Source organism: Rattus norvegicus, chromosome 7, assembly GCF_021556685.1.
Source record: "Rattus norvegicus strain SHRSP/BbbUtx chromosome 7, alternate assembly SHRSP_T2T, whole genome shotgun sequence".
Lineage (NCBI taxonomy): Eukaryota > Metazoa > Chordata > Mammalia > Rodentia > Muridae > Rattus > Rattus norvegicus.
Window position 1 is genome coordinate 5,510,994 of NC_141540.1, and position 19,435 is coordinate 5,530,428.

A 19,435-nucleotide genomic window follows, 5' to 3' on the forward strand; every position below is an offset into this window, starting at 1 on the left:
CTTTAAAGTCGGATGGGCTACAACCATTATACATTCTAAAAAAACTCAAAATGTTCCTCAAACTACTTCCACAGCATCAAAATAGATTTCTGTAAAGAAACCATGCAATCTTCCGAAATTTACATGAACATGGAAAGAAATTAATGAAATAAATATTACATACAATCTCTTAAATTAAGAATTTTTTAACTCATTTACAATAAAATAACCAAGTGAAGTTACAAAGGCATATATTACTGTGAAAAGAACACGTTTTGCCGATTAATAATGGCAATTATAATTTAACATAATGAAAGAATATATATCTATTGCTTTCACCATACTCGATAAATACACTATGAACAACATCCTCAAATGTACACTTTTCACAAGAATAATAAGTTAAATGTTTTTTCATATTGAGTTGTGGTGCAGTGGTGCGGATCAACTCAAAACAGCTAAAAATGAAGCACTTATTTCCCAACAACTATGAACTGAGCTCTGCCCAAGGCTTCGAGAGAGCAGACGAAATGGTTCTAAGCTAAACACCCACTGAGTGCTGGCAAGGAGACTGTTACCAAATTTTGGAATGCAAGATCTCCTCCACTCCCAGACACATAGAACTTTGTTAAAAAACATAAACAAGGTAAACAACCACCAGGAAGGAGGCCCAGAGCTACTCCTACCAAGGCATGTTCTTGGCATTAGTTTGAATTCTAGAAGCTTATACCTTAGGGAGGTGGCAGCCGGCGGGCTCACACTGGTCTTGGAACCCCTTCCAAGGTCAGAGTTCTCACATCTGGACTGTAGCTAAGGCTTTCCAGTGAAAGAAGAGATGGAATGGTGGTTGGTAGCTGCTGGTGATGGGCTGATTCTTTTTTCTTTTAAAACTAGAGTTTCAAACTCTTCTGAGACCTACACCAAGTGTTTGGTATTTTTTGTTCTTTCTGCATCACAACCGCCCTGTTGTGGGTATTTTGTTCATCCATACGAAAAGTTCGTTAGCTTTTATTTAAACAAGAACAAAACTTTGCAATAATAATAATAATAGTAATAATAATGATAGTAATAATAATAATAGAGTGAAACCAGAAAACTGAAAGGGAAGGGGAGGGGCCCCTCCAGGCAGAGTTTGAGTCCAAGTGCTCAGAGGGGGAGGGGCCTTAAAGTCGGCCTGGGGCAGTGTCACTTCCCCAACAGTGCCCCCGGTAACGCCTCTTCCAACCCCTCTCGGGCACCCCCTTGCCTCAGTCCTCAGATATGGAGAGGCGGCTGAAGATGGGCAAGCGGTGACCAGGGCCCAGCCTGCGGGACTCGGAGCCACTGAGGCTGCGGGAGCTCAGCGAGCCACTCAGGTAACTGTCGAGGTCTGACAGCGAGTCCGGGGGACGGGGAGGTGCGTGGAACACTGGCGACTCCGACAAATGGAGCAGCAGCTGGAAGCTGAAGGGCCGAGAAGCTGGTGTGGGGGTCATGGCGGGCTGTGCAGGGGGCGGCGCGGGTCCGCCAGGCCCTACTGCTGGCTGCGGTAGTAGGCGGCAACTGCGGCGGCGAAGCTGTGGGTCTTGTTGGCAAGTGGCGTGATTAGGCAGCTCAGCTCCAGGCCAAAGGTGAAGGTGAAAGATAAAAGTTTTAAAGTTGCCCCCCTAGACACAAAGTTTAGAGCAGAAAAAAAAAAAAAAAAAAAAAAAAAAACAGGTTAGGCCCCAGAATTGTATGTTCCAAGAAGCCTCTCCTAGGGCTATAGAATGGATAATTACATTGGCCAGCTCAACAGCTTTCTCCCAGAAACTAGCTGACCATAAATCTTAGAGAACAATCTTGAGAAGCAGGAAACAACTTCTCCTGAAGTTAAACATGAAGTTAAACAATCTGAGAAGTAGAAGACAGCTTCTCCTAGGAAACAATCTTGGGGGACAGAGAGTTCTTCCTTGTGATTTTTCACTGTTACTCTACACACTTTCCAATGATGCCATCCCTGCCCCCTCAGGTTGTGGTTTCTCCCTTTAAATACCTCTTCTCCCAGCCTCTCAGGGTCGAACTCCACTGTCCCTGCGTGGGATACGAGTCTCGACCCCAGTGCACTGGTTGCTATCGATAAACCTCATGTGATTACAACAAGGACGGTCTTGTGTGAGTTCTTGGGGGGTCGCGTCATCCCGAGACTTGAGTGAGGGTCTCCCCACTCCGGGGGTCTTTCAAAGGCATTGTTGGCACACGAGGTGGTCGGAGCAAGTGGTGCCCGGCATGGCGGCTGCAGCGCAGCACTGCGTGGCCACCACAGCCGCTGTGGTGGAGCACGTCCAGCTGCCCGGGGGCATGGAGGCCGCCGAGGCAGAAGAGCTGGAAGAGGCTGATGAGGAACAAGACTAAGCTGAGAAGCAGGAGGGCCGCGGCATGCGAGATGTGGGGCTGTCGAGCAGCAGCGGGGACTCCGGTCCCCCGGCACCTGGTGGTGGCCTGACGGGAAGCTGGAGAAACTGAGGCTGTGGTGCAACATTGGCCACGGCTCCCGGGCAAAGCCCAGGTGCAGGGCGCCATGCGCACCAAAGGCTCGCAGGTCCCTGGAGGTCCCCGGAGGCGCCACCAACCCTCCCCCCCAACCCCCGATGGCGCGGGCGACTGCTAGTCTGCGTTGTGGATGAAATAGCAGCTTGGGCTGCAGGAGCAGAAGCTGATGGTGTGGAAGGTGCGGCACAGCTCTGTCTTGTATTTGGGGTGCCCAGTAAGGCTGCGCAGCTCATGGAAGCCATGCGGGAACTGGCACTTCTCCTGTACTTGCACTTACCGCTCTCCTTCAAGGGCCGGAACAACTCGGTCTTGTAGCTGTGGGATTGATCTGGAAGCCGCTGCCCCCCTTCTGCTGCTGCTGCAGTACAGGAGGTGCTGGCTGGGCTCACAGTTCTCCCTGAAAGAGCGGTTCTGGAATTTGCTCTCAATGTTGACTAGCACCTTGCTGCTGCCCCCTGAAGGCTCCTGGAGCTGGCCTTAGGTGGACCGGCAGTCCGCACCTGCCCAGCCACAGCTGCCACCATTAGGGTCTCCTGGGTACTTATTATTTTTTCACTTTAATTTTGTTTCAAACGGTGTGTGTGTGTGCCTACATTTTAAACTGATGTGAGCAAAGAGAAACTGTTTGGAGGGATAAAAAGAAATGATAGAAGAGGTGAGGAAAGGAAGGATAATGGTATTGAGAGGCAGAGATAAGTGCAATATATGGTATATGCATATATGAAAATTACACACACACACACACACACACACACACACACTTGTGCAATAGCAGCAGGTACTCAGCAGGTAAAAAACTTGCTGCACTAGTGTGATTATTAGAGTTCAGTACCTGGGACCCATGGTAGAAAGTATGAACTGAAAATTGTGGCACATATGTGCACAGACACACACACACTTATCCACAGGCAAAGAAACCTTTATAAATTCATAAGCATTTGACTTTAGAGGCGCAAGGATCAGGAGTTGGGAATGAGGTCACCCCAACATTCACTTGCCTCAAACAAATTCAAGAACAGAGATTTGACCTAAGGTAATGTGTCCTATTAAAGTGTGCCAAATTTAAAAAAAAATTAATGTGCAAGTATGCATGGCATAAACAACAACAAATATTAGGTTAGAAATATCAAATTGCTGGTCCTTTATATTATTTGAAAAAAAGAAACAAAGAAACAAAAAGAGAGAAAAGAAACTAAATGACAAACTTATGAAGGGAAGTAGAAGCCATCGAAATTAAGGCAGGGAATGAAAGAAAATGGGCTGGGGGTGCTCTACTTGAAAGAGGAAGACTTTAGACTCTTTGCTCTAATGAAGTTGACTAAGGTGGTGCCTGCAGGTCCTTCACAGGCACTTTTGCCCTGGCTGCTCAGCTTGGGCATAGTTGTCTGTCCTCTTGTATTCTGTGCGGATTCCAGGCAAGGTGAGCAGTGGGAGAGCAGGGTCTCCAGCTAACTGGCTAAGCTGCTGTGCTTCAGAGCACAGGGTACTTTGTTACAGCTTGAGCAGGAGCTCCTGAGTCTGCACAGCCGCTGCCACAATGTTTCCAACACACTCCTGCTTTTCTCCCCTGTGAAATCCCCTCCTGAGTCATGTTTGGTGCTGGCTGTTGTCCTGAACTGCTGCCAAAGAAAAACAATCTCGTTCCCGAAGAACTATTGCTGAACAGGTCCTCTTCCCCCATATCCTAATAACTTTTAAGTTCCATTACCTATGCTGGGCGGTGGGCTAGAGGAGGGGTTGAATTCTTATTAAAAGTAGGTTGCGTGCTCGCTTCGGCGGCACATATACTAAAAATAGGTTGCAAAAACCTTTGCCTACATCCTGCTGTAGTAGAAATAAGGAAAAAGCAAAGTATTTTGTACAAAATACTTTATCAGAGGTCTTAACCTCCTAAGGCTTCCTCAAAGAAGCTCTGAAGATAATTTTAGGAAGTATTTAATAATCCTGTATGTGGTAAAAGAGGAGAGGCACTTGGGTCAACTATAATTCAATTTTATTAGTCTGGTCTGTGAGTCTGCAGCACATCTAACTAGGCTCTTATGGCTCTTAGAGTCTCTAGGGAGAAGTAATGTGTAATTCTAATAGGAGGACTGCATTTATATGTTACTAGTCCTTTTCCCCTTGCAGCTTTTATTACACTTTATTTGTTCTCCATGCTTACTGGCTTAGGTAATATATGCCCAGGGGTATTCTTTTTCAACTCCAGGCCATTTCATACACTGTTTGCTCCTTTCACTTTGATAAGTCTCTTGTTTAAGTTAAGGACATTTTCTTCTACATTTTTTGTTGAGAATGTTTTTTGTTTGTTTTTTTGTTTTTCTGCTTTTGACCGGAGTTTCTTTTCCTCCTTCTTATATAATTTACTGTCTTTATCATTTTATTATTATACTTGTTATTTTGTACAAAAACTCTATTTCTTGGATGTTTTCTTACAAGATTGACTTTATTTATTTTTTCCTTCCTTCCTTTTCTTTCTCTCTTCCTTCCTTTCTTTCTTCCTTCCTTCCTTTCTTTCTTTCCTTCTTTCTTTCAATTTCCTTTCTTCCTTTTCCCCCTCCACTCTTTTCCTCCTTTTGGGTTTAACATTTTCCTCTATCTATGCATCCATTCCTTCTATCATCTCTTCAATGCCTGAGACTCTCTATTCCATCTGTTGGAGTCTGTTATTAAGGTCTGCCTCTGAGAGACTATTTGAGTTCCTACATTTTACTCATCCACATCTCTCTGTTTAAGTTTTCTTTATTCATTTCCTTCCACAGTTAGGGTTTTCACAGATTTCTTTATTTTTCTCTTTAAAGACCTCTATCATATGTGCAAATGCTGTTTTACAGTCTTTTTTATTCTCGTTCTTCAGTCATGCTGACATATTCAGGGCCTTCTGTGATAGTGTTGATGGGCTCTAATAGACATTTGAATGCCCTGGCTGTACTGGTTGTGTTTTTATACTAGTCTGTAGGTATCTGGGATTGGGAAGATTATAATTCTAGGTGCTGGAGTCTGGTTTTGTGTGATAGAAAGTATTTGATCTCAACCATGAATTTCTACCCATCCTTTGTCCATTTAGTTTCCGGATAAAAGATGCATACAAGCTTTATATTTATGATAATCCTTAATTAGCACAGGAACTGGGCAGATAGCTATCCTGTACACTATTATGCATATTTCTCAGCCAATAATTCCATTGCATAATTTGCCATGGTTTTGTCCGGACTGCTTTTAACTCCAATTAGCCAATAAGCATGGCCATTATCTAAAGATTCTTACCTCATGGTGGTTTCTCCTCTGTTTACCTTCTTCTATCTACCCCTGTCATGGTCTCCTCCCACCCCCAAGCTGGGAACACCAGAGAACACTGATCTCAATTCTGCACAGCTTTTGAGTGTAGGCATTTTTATTTACAATTCAGAAATAACTTGGGGACAAGGTCACTTAAGAGTATGGATTTGTGTTTTCTTTCTTTCTTTTGCTTTGTTGTTGTTTTTCATTTGTCTTTGTCTGGTTGGTTGGTTGGTTTTTGAGACAGTGTTTCTCTATTAGTATTTTCAAAAGCCAATTGATTAAGATATCTGGGGTCAGAGACAGGACCACCCGTTTCCTTAAATCTTGTGTATGGTAATCAAGAAATTCTACTAAAACTTCTGAAGGGCCCTGTTACCCTTCAGCCCCAGGGTTTATATAGGTACCTCTGGATATTCTCTAATTTACCTTATTGATCAGGATGGTCTTAAACTCAGAGATCTGCCTGCCTCTGTCTCCCAAATGCTGGAATTAGAGGGGTGTGCGAGCATGCCAGGCTAGTGCCCTGAATAATTTCAAGAACTGAGTAGTCTCTCCCTGCTAAGAAAGATTTTGATATGCATGCTGTGCAGACATTTTCAGGGAGTCATGAAATCAGTATGATCTTGCTGACTCATGCCTGCTGAGGCCTACCTGGCTTTGCCAGGTAGTGCCAAAGCTGCTGATTCATGTTTACTATCCAGAGTCTACTGAACTGGACTGCTGATGTATCTGTGAAGGGTTTGTGAGTAGATCAAGCTGCTGCTGCTGACCTGTGAACTGACTGCCGATTTCCCATCTGACAAAACAGATGGGAGTTGCTCCAAAGAACTATTTCTAAACAAGTCCACTCCCCCATATCCTTTCTTTCCCACTACCTCTGGTAAAAGTGGCTAAAAGGAAAGTTAAAATACTTAAGAACTATCATTAAAAATAGGTTTTAAAAAGTTGCAGTTATACTCCGGCTTTTTAGTTCCTGAGAAACATCCCTGGCTCTTCTGTAACTTGGTGTGTAGACCAGGGTGGCTTAAAACTTACAGAGATTTGTCTGTCTTTGCCTCCTGAGTGCTGGGATTAAAGGCATGTACCACCACCCCATCCAGTCAACAGCTCTTGAAAAGCTTCACTCACACATGACATGGTACTGAATCTGTTTCTACCACATGAGTCACTAAGAGAAAATGACACTCTTACCTTCCCACTCGAGTGGTTCTGTTCAGTACCTCTATTCCAACGCACATGATCCAAATTATTCTTCTGCCCCTAATGTTGTTTTACTTTTCTTCTGTTGCCATTTGGAAGTTAGTGTTGAAATTAGAAGCTTTAAAAGTCAATAAGTAAATCACAAAAGTTAAAACATGCACATGAACGATAATCAATACTTTACATGGCACAATGGTCAAGATATTTCTAAATTTAGAAAAATATGAGGAACATCTATCACGTTAAAGAAACACAAGAGTTATCTCTGATACCTCTTCAGTTACCTACTCTAATAGGAACTAATGTTGAAAGCACCATTAGGAAATCTGTGTACTTTCCTGACAGAGACCAGCATTGGCATCCATCTGGTGTGCAAACTGAGGCAGGCAGCCATTGGGGTCAGTGCTTAGAGCTCCTGATGGGTGGATCCAGATACCTAAAGATGCTGCTGCCAAAGGAAACCAGAAATCAGAGAAGTTACTCAGCAGACCTTTTTATGAGGGAACAACGCTTAAATTACTGGGGCTGGCACTCCCTGAGGGTACTGGAAAAACTATGAACTTTTTCTAACTCCTTGGGGCCAGCAAGAAAGAAAGAGAAGGAAAGAGAAAATTCTCTCTCTCTCTCTCTCTCTCTCTCTCTCTCTCTCTCTCTCTCTCTCCTTCTCTCTCTCTCTCTCATCATACACACACAAACACAAATACACACACAAACACACACAGGCACATACGCACATGCGCACACACACACACACACACACACACACACACACACACACAGACACACTGAGTGGATGAAACAAAAGATAAAGTCCAGTAACTTCATATACACAAATATATGCATACAAACACACAGATGTATATGCATAGAGACCTATAGACAGACATATGTACATTCACACATAGATTAGTTAATGCAGACCTCCAGCAAGCAGGCTTCAAACATTACACACCTGGATGCATAAGTACACACAATAGATGGCCTGAGAAAGCTACACACACCCAGACAGGCAACAAGCTTTACACATATACCTACACATTGTTGATGGGTGAAAGGAACAATGTTCCAAACTACCATAGACACAAACATTACACATACACATATGTGGTGAATGAGGGTGGAAGCTCCAACCCTCATCCATGCAAATTCTGCACATATACATATATACATACATACATACATGCATCATGAATACATACATACATGCATACATGCATGCATACAAGCACACACAATTGATAGATAAAAGAACAATGCTCTAACCATCACACACACAACCCTTACACATATTCACACATACCCCATAGTTTATGTTAGAAGAAATAATGCTGCAGCCCACCACACATAAGCCTCAACAGAGACACATAGTTGGTGGATGCTCCAATCCCCACAATTTATTCTTCATTTCATCCAATATATATCCCAGCAAAATCTTTCATGCAGTGTTAAATTACAATGTATTTGTGTTTTAGTTTTATTGTAGTGAATGGTTAGTGAATGATGTGTTTTTCAATATCTTATAAGAAATAACATTACAAGGGGTTGGGGATTTAGTTCAGCGGTAGAGCGCTTGCCTAGCAAGCACAAGGCCCTGGGTTCGGTCCCCAGCTCCGGAAAAAAAAAAAAAAGAAATAACATTACAAGTACAGGTAAAAAACAAAAATTAGTAGCACAAACCCATGAACATTATAACAAAGCAATTTATCATAGATTAACAAAACGTAAGCAAGCAAAATAGTTTTCTCAGCCAGTTTCTCTTATGGCAGGCAGCAATTAACAATTCCAAAGAAATGAGTAATTGTTTTCTTATTTTTCTTAAAAGTAATCTTGTAAGAATCTTAAAAGGATCACAAATCTAAACTTTTATATAAAAATCAGTCATATCTTCCTTAAGTCCTCAGAATGTATATTGACTTATCAGAAATTCATACTAAGTCTTATCAGGATGCTGAGGGGGAAATGGGTATAAGAAATCAGTTATCACCAGTCCAGCCTGAGTGAGAGTCATGTCAGCTACTAGTGCCATTGTACTTATTTCCTGATCATAAAGATCCTAGCTTAACCCATACGAGTGTGCCTTTCTGAACTTCAAATTATTCCCTAAGATTTTCTACATCATAGCCAATAGTAGAAAACATCTCAGCCTAGATTCACTAACAACTTTTATTCCCAATATTTTGTAAGGGTGGAGGTCATTGCTGACAATCTAAGTATCTAAGTTCTTCACAGGACCAAAGGCTTTTCCTCCTATTGATGCTGGACAGTGCCATCCTCTGCCACATATGTGACTAGAGTCATGGGTCCCTCCTTGTGTACTCATTGGTTGGGGGTTTAGTGCCTGGGAGGTCTAGTGGGGTTCGATTGGTTTATATTGTTGTTCTACCTCTGGTGTTGCAAACCTTTTCTGCTCTTTCAGTCTTTTCTCTATCCTCTCCATTGGGGTCCCCTTGTTCAGTCCAATGGTTATCTGCAACCATCCTCATCTGTATAGTAGGGCTCTGGCAGAGCCTCTCAGGAGACACCCTTTATCTGGCTCCTGTCAGCAAGCACTTCTTGGCATCAGCAATAGTGACTGGGTTTGGTTGCTGTTTATGGAATAGATCCTGAGGTGGGCCAGTCTCTGGATGACTGTTTCTTCAGTCTATGCTCCATTCTTTGTCCCTGTATTTCCTCCCATGAGTATTTTGTTCTCCCTTCTGAGAAGAAATGACACATCCACATTTTGGTCTTCCTTCTTCTTGGGCTTTTGGTCTGAATGCTCTCTGAGTCCAGTGAAACCAAGGATGGGGATTGGAGCTAACTTCAGAGAGTTCTCTATTCTAGGTTTAGAGTGGCTCTTGGAGCTTACCACCACCCTAGAGCCTTAGCTCGTCCCCTCACTCACATGATAATGACTGCGAAACCAAGTGGACAGGTGCTTGAGAACAGCTATCTCAATTCCTGAAAGATCACCCTGTGGCATCTTTCTTTGGGTGCTGATAACAGGGTCCAGGGACTTTGGCCTCAGCCCAAAAGTAACAGGAAACTAAAAAAGAACAACCAGGGAACTTTCCTACCTCATACAGGAAGGGTAGGAAGGAGAGCCTGGTGCACATGCAGAGGCCTGCAAGGACCTGTCCTACCCAGTCTTTGTGCCCTTCCCCTTTTCAGCTTGTCAGAGGGGTTGCCAATGTCCAAGTGACCTAGCCAGGTACCTCTTTTTTTTTTCTTAGATTTCTTTTTTTTTTTTTTTTTTACTTTACATTTCAAATCTATCCCCTTTCCTGGTTTCCCCTCCATAACCCCCTATCCCATCTATGAGAGTGTTCCCCATCCATCCACTCACCACTTCCTCCCTCCCTGCCCTGATATTCCCCTGCACTGCGGGGGCCCATCCATGGCAGGATCAAGGGCTTCTCCTCCCATTGGTGCTCAAAAAGGCTATCCTCTGCTACACATGCAGCTGAAGCCATGGGTCTGTCCATGTATACTTTTTGGATGGTGGTTTAGTCCCTGGGAGCTCTCTCTTGTTGGTAGGTATTGTTGTTCTTATGGGGTTGCAAACCCTTGAGCTCCTTGAATCCTTTCTCTAAATCCTCCAATGGGGACCACATTCTCTGTTCAAGTTGCCAGCCTCTGTTATTTGTCATGCTCTGGAAGAGCCTTTCAGGAGACAGCTATATCAGGCTCCTCTCAGCTTGCACTTCTTGGCATCAGCAATATTGTCTGGGTTTGGTAGGTGTATGTGGGCTGAATCCCCAGGTGGGGCAGTCTCTGGATGGTCTTTCCTTCAGTCTTTGCTCTAAACTTTGCCTCTGTATTTCCTGCTGTGAGTATTTTTGTTCCTCCTTCTAAGAAGGACTGAAGCATCCACACTTTAGTCGTTCTCCTTCTAGAGCTTCATGTGTTCTGTGGATTCAATTTTGGGCAATCCAAGCTTTTGGACTAAACTCTTCAGGGCTCTCTCTCCTCAGATGTACCCTCAGTCTGTGTCATCCCTGGGAGGTCCCACCTCAATTGTAGCTGCTCTTCTGCACATATTGGAAACTAGTGTTTATTCCTTGTGAAGATGAATTTTTTTGACTCAGGGCCCTTCTGCCTCCTTTGCTCTCGGTGTATAGTAACACTGGAAGGTCATGGGGCTTGTTGTGTCTTCTCAACATCCTGGTTATGTTAATCGTTACCTGCCACCACTTTCTCTCCAGATTGGCCTAAACTTGGCTGAATATACCTTGGCTTTGGAGTTTGGCCTGGAATTTGTTATTTGAAAGATTAATTTGCTTAGAGTTGAATCTGCAAGCAGAAGATGTCCAGGAGTTATGCTGAGGTGGAATCACATCTTTGCCTCAGACAGAACCTTAGGCTCAAAATAGTCCACAGCACTCACCCTGTGTTGTGTCTGTGGCTCTCTTAACCATTGTTATTCAAAATCATTTGATCTGAGTGAAATGATTACAGATTAGGCAAAGGAAATGTGTCAAGTGGGAGTTTAGACAATACTATCCATACCTTAAAAAATAAAACCATATAGAGAGCGCAGTTCTTGGGCACACTAGGTTGAGAGAGTTGGAGAAATTTTTCCCTCAAATCCTCACTTATCTCACACAAACCCTCACCCTGATCTGTAAGGAGGGTTTAGAACAGTGATGACCCTCAGACATTGCTAGAGGTGTCAAATGGGTAGCCCTGTGAGAAGCCATGTACAACTCTTCGGAAAGTTCAACCTTTTGACACAGCGATTCCAGAACAAGAAGTAGGTGTCAGCAGAGAAACTGTGGCACACTAGTGTTGTAGTGGTCCACCTCTGAGCGGCCCTGAAGTAGAATTATGCAGATGTCCATCAGTCAGAAAGTGAAAAGATACAATGCTGTGCAGCCCTTCCATGGACTGTTGCAGAGTTTGATTATACATCCAAGCATTTGGCATTGAATTAGTCAGCCTTATCTTACTGGAATTATGTCTGACAATATCCCATTACAAGCTTTACCTTGGATTGTGGTAGATTTCCTAGTTGTTTGTGCTGGTAGTTTGGTTGCCCTGTCAGGTAGGGTATGGTAAAGGCACCTCATATTGAAAAATGCTACTCACTTTGCATCCAGTGGGAAACAGTGAGCCAGAGGACGGAAGAGGTTCACCTGCCCCGCCCAGTACACTACTGCCTGATGGTAAGCCTCCTGTGCACAGCCTTGTGAACTTGCTAAGCAGGCTCGGCTGACAGGCCAAGATGCCACACTTGTACCTTCTGATTTTCAGGGGAATGCACTTTATTGACTGAGCTGTCTTTAGGCTCTGCTCACTGTGTACTTACCCATTCCAGTTTTTTTTCTTATGCCACAGTAGTAGACTGGGTGATCCCTTCTATTACCATTAACTGGGAAACTAACCACTAACTCCATCCATGAAGTATATGTGATCCATAGAGATTCTGCTTGTATGTGTGAACAAATATATTTGGGTGGGTTCAAAAGTGTATATGTCTGGATATCTGTCTGGCTGTATGTCTGTATGTCTGTATACATGCATGCCTCTGTGGACAATATAATCTTCTAATGACCAGGATGAGGACAGAATGGAGGAAAGTCTGCAGGACCCCCTGAATCAGAAAGAACTGGTCACTGAGCAAAAGGCCTTGTCTGAGAAGATGCACCATCATTTCGGTGTCACTGAGGTGATTTAAAAGCACAGAATGGGGGGCGGGGGGTGGGACCCAAGTAGATTCCCTGTGCTTATAAACTGTCTTATTGGGTGTGTGACTTTCTACATAGTTCTCAGCATCTGTCAGCTAGGAGCAGCTCAGAATATTATTCTTCTCCATTTTAAAAGAAATTCCATCCATGAAGTATATGTGATCCATAGAGATTCTGGCTATGGTGTGCTGATCCTTCCAGTTTGAGCTCTCTTGTCTTATCTGAGCCCAGTGCCTTTAAGTCTCCCCACAAATAGTTTTACGATACCCATAAACAAAGGAGTGATATAGTTTATTTTCTGCATGAGAATCTCCTTTAGAGTTCAATGCCTCCCCTTGGAAAGATTTCCATGCTACATATCACTTCAGTGTACATGTACTTCTTGAGATATTGTTTCTCTGGGTCTTTGTAGATATTGAGGTTGTCAGTAGAACCCAGGCAGATTCCTGCGCTGGAGGAATAATAATAGCCTTCATTTCAGGGATGGCCAGGCGTCCCAAGGCCTTCCTATTTTTTTCTAGGTTGTTCACCTCCTCAACTGACATTGAGACATTGCAATATGTTATATATGGGTGATTGGAATTATGTGCTGTTCACTGTTCAATTTTTAGCAGTTTTTAAAAGCTGAGAAAATATGCAGACCTGTGGGATCTCTTACCCTTCTCTCTTGGGCATTAGAGAATGACCTCAGATGAAAGATCATCCTGGATTATCCTGCTGAATTGTGCTGCTGAGTATGGGATAAGTGACATGGCATGTCCTCCTCAGGCCTTTTCCACCCCTAGGTCTGAACACTGCAGTAGAAGCTTGTACAGGGCCCAGACCAGGACTAGAGCTCTCAGAGACAGAATTGTCCACCAGGAGCATTGTGGGTGCAAAGATTGACAACACCTCCCGAATCTCAGTCCTCATAACCATACCAATCTTGGGCTGCATTTGAAAGACCTTGAGATATGGCATGGAACATGCCTCATGTTTAACCTTTTGACAACTTGTCCATCAACAACCAACCACCCCAAATGGGGCGTGTCTGTGTTCATCTTGAAGAGATTTTTACCATCTTACCTGCCCTTCTACTATGTTTGCAAGGCCAGCAACAGGCTGGAGGTAGATGTTAAAAAATCTGCAGCAATTGAATGCTAACTTACCTGCTGTATGTGGTTTTCAGTTTGAAGTTTGATTGTTTTATGCATTTGGTCTTCTTTGTTTACGTTTGAAGTTTTGTTATTTATTTGTTAACTTTAGTTTTTTTAATTAATATGCTATATTCCTAAGGCTATATACATTGAACTCATTGACTCCCCGCTTTAAAATGTTCTTGAATAAATTAATGTTTGCCTATAAATAAAAATGTGACCTTTAACCCCTCACTCACAAGGCCGTCCTGAGTCGTGTGTGGTTCTTCCTCCTGTAACAGCACAAGTGTAAGGCAACAGTGGTTTTCTGCAAGTCTCATGCAGCGTAGGCTTCACCATCAGTTCACAGCCAGCCAGAGCTGCACAGGAAACTGTGCTCTTGATGTAGACAGTGTGTCGTGCTCTGTGGATCCCCCTTCATGATGAAAAATATCCTTGCTTCATCCCTGTGCTCACAAATTTAGCTTCCTTTATAATGACAAACAAAGGAGACACACAGAAGTATTTCTCTAATACAGTAGAGGAAATAAAAACATTCAGTATGGGAATATAAAGAGAGATCAGGACACACACAGCGGTATGCCTGTGGATTCCTTGAAATATAGCATCAGCTATGACTGCAGACTTAATGAATTCCACCAATTTAAGAGGAATGAATATTTTTACTATTTTTGTTGTTGGTTTGTTTGTTGTTATTCTTGGCAATGATATTTTTGCTGAGTTCATTTTGATGTATATCATAGCTTCTTTTGGGGAGGTGTTTCAGTTTTGAATTATTTCTTTTTTGCAATTTTTAGTGGATTTTTTTATCTATATATCAAATATTATGCCCCTTCCCAGTTTCAACTCATAAAACCCCCTATTCTCTCCCCAATACCTCTGCCTCCATGAGGGTGCTACCCCATGTGCCCACCCTCTCCCTCCCACCTCCCCATGTTTGTTTCCATGCAATTCTGCCAGCAGCCAGCAGAGGGCAGTAGATTTCACCCAAAACTGATGTGACAGAGAATTATTAATTGCCCCTTAGGTCCTCTGGGATTCAAATTCTCAAACAGATGAGCCATGTCTCCAGTCCCTGTCCTGGACTTTTGTAATGAATTCAATTAATTACAACCTGTCTGCCAATTCTGTGAGATCAGTGAGTGTTATTTAATTTGTCATTAATAATTTTTGAATGGCCATTTACAGAAATGGTAAACATTATTTCCATGTGCACATTCACTAATGGGCTTATATAAAACATATTTGAAAAACTAAAACACTATATATCAAGAAAAACCTAATTCAAATGGACTACATATATGAGCATAGTATTCACAACTGAAGAAACTCAAATGACTTAGAAACTCATAATAAATATTTATCATCCTTGGACATTACAGAAATGCAAATCAAATTATTCTGACATATTTTTTCATACCTTTCAGAATAACTTAGTTTAGTACCACATAAGAGAATTCATTTTTACTGGGTTAACGAGTGAGGGGAACATTGAGATTCTCTGATGGCAATGCAAATTTCTGTAGCAACTTTGGAAATCAGTATGCTGTTTCTTCAGGAAGGTGGGAATGGGTTTACCTCAAGATACAACTCCAGGGCATGTATCCTCATGCTGATTCATCCTAGTATAGAGACCCTTTCTCCACCGTGTTCACTGAAGCTCTCATAATGTTCAGAATTTAGAAATATTCAATTGTCCCTTACGAGATGAGTGCATAAAGAAAACGTGGTGCATTTCCAGACTGGATTGCTGATCAATAACTACAAAAGGAAAAAGGAAAGCATGTAATTTTCAGGACAATGAATGGATCTTGTAAAATCATCCTGGATGAGGTGATCCAGATCAATGAGGACGAATGGGATCCATATTCACTTTAATCTGAAGGTTAATTCTTCCATGTGTGTGACTGTATGATCAGTTTAGTGTGAGGGTCTAGGGACGTGGGCCAGACTGTCCCCATTTAGGGAAGTACAAGTTCACTCATGGATTGCTGAGGGACAGTATCAGGAACAGGAATGTTGAATGTGAAGAAACAGGGCAAGGGCGGCAATGGAGGGAACATAGAGAGGGACAGCTGATATTGAGGGTCATTTGAGGCAGTGAACTGAAGCCTAATGGAGTAGAAACACAAATTATTTTTTCAAATTTTTTATCAAAGTAACTAAATATTTATTATGGGTGCAAGGACAGAAGATAAAATATTGATTGGGTTCATCTATGTGAAATTTCAATAAAAAGTGAGTCACAGGGGCTGGGGATTTAGCTCAGCGGTAGAGCGCTTGCCTAGCGAGCGCAAGGCCCTGGGTTCGGTCCCCAGCTCCGAAAAAAAGAAAAAAAAAAAAAGTAAGTCACAAAAATTATGGAGTTTAATCTTCAGTGAATCTATGTGACAGATAATGTATATCTGGTCCTTATGGAGACATATGTCAAAATCTCTGTTGGAAACATAAATATATTATATTATAAATGTGCAAATGTGTTCTAGGTACATTCCGACACTTTCCCTTCTATTAGCTTCTGCGTATCTGGTTTTATGTGGATGTCCTTGATCCTCTTGGACATGAACTTTGTAGAAAGAAATAGAAATGGATCAATTTGCACTCTGCTACATGCAGACCACCACTTAAGGTAGCGTCATTTCTTAAAATGCTTTCTGTTTTTCATTAAATCATTTTGGAATCTTCCTCAAAGATCGCGTAATCATAGGTGTGTGGGTTTATTTAAGGGTCTTCAATTCTATTTCACTCATCCACCTGTCTGTGTTACCAACACCATTAAGGTTTTTTTTTTCACTGTTTCTCTGTAGTACATCTTCATGCCAGGAATGGTGATTCTCGCAGAAGTTCTTATATTGTTGAGAATTGTTTGGGCCATTGTTTGTTTTTTCTGTGAAGACTTGAGATGCAATTTTGATGGAGATTTTTTAATCTGTAGTTTGCTTTTGTTTAGATGACCTTTTATTAACCATGCTCCTTTACGATGATCCATGAACATAGGAAATCCTCCCATCTTCTGAGGTCCTCTTTGATGTCTTTCCTAAGAGACTTCAATTTCTTGTCATACAGCTTTTCACTTGCTCGGTTCAAATTATGCCAAGATATTTTATATTGTTTGCAAGTATTGTGAAAGATGCTGTTTCTTTAATGTCTTTTTCTGCCCATTTATCCGTTGTGAAGGAAAAGCCACTGTTCAGTTTGAGTTAATTTTATATATAGTCAATTTGATGAAGCTTTTTTATCACGATAGGAGTTCTCTGGTAGGATAAGTTGGCTGCTTATGTATACTATCATATCATCTGCAAAGAGTGAAAACAACTTCTTCCTGTCTGATTTGTATTCATTTGACCTCCTTTGTTGTCTAATTGCTCTAACTTGAACTTTGAGTGCACTGTTTTGAAAATAGTTAAACAGTGGAGACTGCCTTGTCTTGTCCCCGAGGTTAGTGGGATTGCTGCATGTTTCTCTCCATTTAATATGGTGTTTGCTGTTGGTTTGCTGTACATCGCTTCTGTTAAGTTTACGTATGTGCCTTGTAACAGAATCAACTGAGACACCAGCAGAAGTGTTCTATCTTGCCTCTCTCAAAAATGTGAAGATCAGTGAAAACGAAGCCTGGAGACCAAGGAAGCTGTTCAAATCCAGCTATGCAAGCACCTCATCACTGTCCATGAATCCTATTTATACTTTTTTTATGCTATGAAACAGATCTGGTGTGCAATGCATTTGTCAGGGGAGAGGAGGGGAATAAGGCCTGAAGAAGGGATAGAAGCACATGAGTGGACATGCAGACAAGCAGGCAGACAAACAGACAGAAGCAGAGCCATCAGACAGAGCAAAGAGTAGCAGAGAGGAAAAGAGAGGGGGCCTGCACTGAGAACAGAGAGAAATCTGGGGTGGTGTAGGGGTCTTTTATTCACTGCACACTTCTGGTGCATTTGGCAGGGGCAGCAGGTCATGACATAAGCAGCTGCTAGGTCCCTGAAGGCAGCCCAACCGAATTACCCACACACTCACATAGGAACCTAAATTATTAACTCTCAGCTTTCTCCAACACCTGGAATTCCACCAAGCTGCGATAAACTCCTATCAAAGTCCTCCTCAGAGTTACACCTCTCAAAATTCATCCAGGAAGTGAGTTTAGTTAAAAACCCTCTTGTGGATGAGGACCACCAGCTCCTCCTCACCGTCTCTACCGACACGAAGATCTCAGCTCTGGGATTCACTTTCCAGGTTAAAACTGTAACAACATACCCCACACTAAATCCAAGCAGGCTTCAACCCTCTACCCTATCTCAGAGGAGAGTCTCTCCATGGCCTAAACTTGTGACCTCTTGGGGACCTCAAACTCTTACATAAAACCAAAATAAACAGATAAGATTACTCCTTCCATGGTGTCCTCCTGCCTCACATTTCAAGGTGGATAAAATCCTCTCTTAAGTCTCTCTTTGGCAACAAAGACCAACTCTGGAAATTCCTGCTCTACTGGAATTCATACCCGATGTTGACCGCAGAGGGAACTTGGATTTCAACACCACTGCCACTGTAATCGGCTTTGATTGACAGCGATTTTCCCTGTTCAGCTTCCTCTCTTCTGCTTCACTTTATCTATTTAGCCTCAATTCCAACAATTCTTTCCTCCAATCACCTAGAGCATGTTCTCAGTCTTAACCTACCACTTAATAAATCCGACTTCCTCTCTTTATCTCAGTAATGCTGTCCCTGCCCCTAATAGCACTGATGGAAGTTGATGATCTAAATACCTTGCATGAAAGATTATTTTTATACTTGCCTAATAGTCTAGGAAAAAAATCTACTTTCCTAAAAAAAAAAAAAAGTTAACCAATGAGGGGTAGCTAAACATATCAATCCATATTCTTGTCAACTGCCCAGCCTGTCCTCCCATGCAGGTACAGATCTTGGCATTCTTTCTGTTCACTCTCGCCCAATCCAGTCTCCCTCAGCTCATTTAAACAATAGTATCATGACTGCATTTATTCAAGGTTACGCAAAACGTCCCCCAACCTGCCATCGAGTCTCGGTTTTTGGCAAAGAAACACAACTGTGTCCTCCTGACTATCCAGGCATCTTCAGGTTCAGCTAGAATGAGTTTCTTTGGTTTGTTGGTATCCTCAGTTACAGAAAACTCTGAAAACTGGTGAGATCTGGAACCAGCACCCACCGAATGTGGAGGGCAGCAGAACTCAGTGGCTTTAAGTTTCAAACCTGGGACAAGTGGCTAAGGGGCCTGCTCAACGTGTCAAAGCCGACCTGGCCTCCAGAATCCCTCAGAGTAGCGTTCCACGTGTGCGTTCTCCTGTCTCCTAACAACGTCTTCTCTAGCTCAGCCGTCATCCAGTCTGCTAGTCCAATCCACTCCAACTGCCTCGTGTTTTCACTCTGCTCCATCTCTTCTCTTTCCTAGCCCTATTCGATCTTTCTTCCTCATGGCTCCTCTCAGGTCCTTCCTGGAACTTCCTCATTTCCTCTAGGAACTGCCTAAGTCCAGCAGCTTCCCAGTGCCCCTGTGTCTGTTGTGGTATTGGGACCTCCCTCGGGTGGAGTTCCTCTGTGCTCCTCCTCGCGCCTTATGGCTGCACAGTTCTGTCTCCTGGCTGCCTCACCCTCCCTATGCGGACATCTTTCACCTCCTTTCCTGCTTCTCTC

The 19,435-nt window shown here is 42.7% G+C and overlaps 1 pseudogene; it reads right to left on the minus strand.

The window, feature by feature from the left end:
• Positions 1 to 1,035: 1,035 nt before the first annotated feature.
• LOC134479618 (mRNA decay activator protein ZFP36L2-like) lies at positions 1,036 to 7,007 on the minus strand (annotated as a pseudogene).
• Positions 7,008 to 19,435: the final 12,428 nt, after the last annotated feature.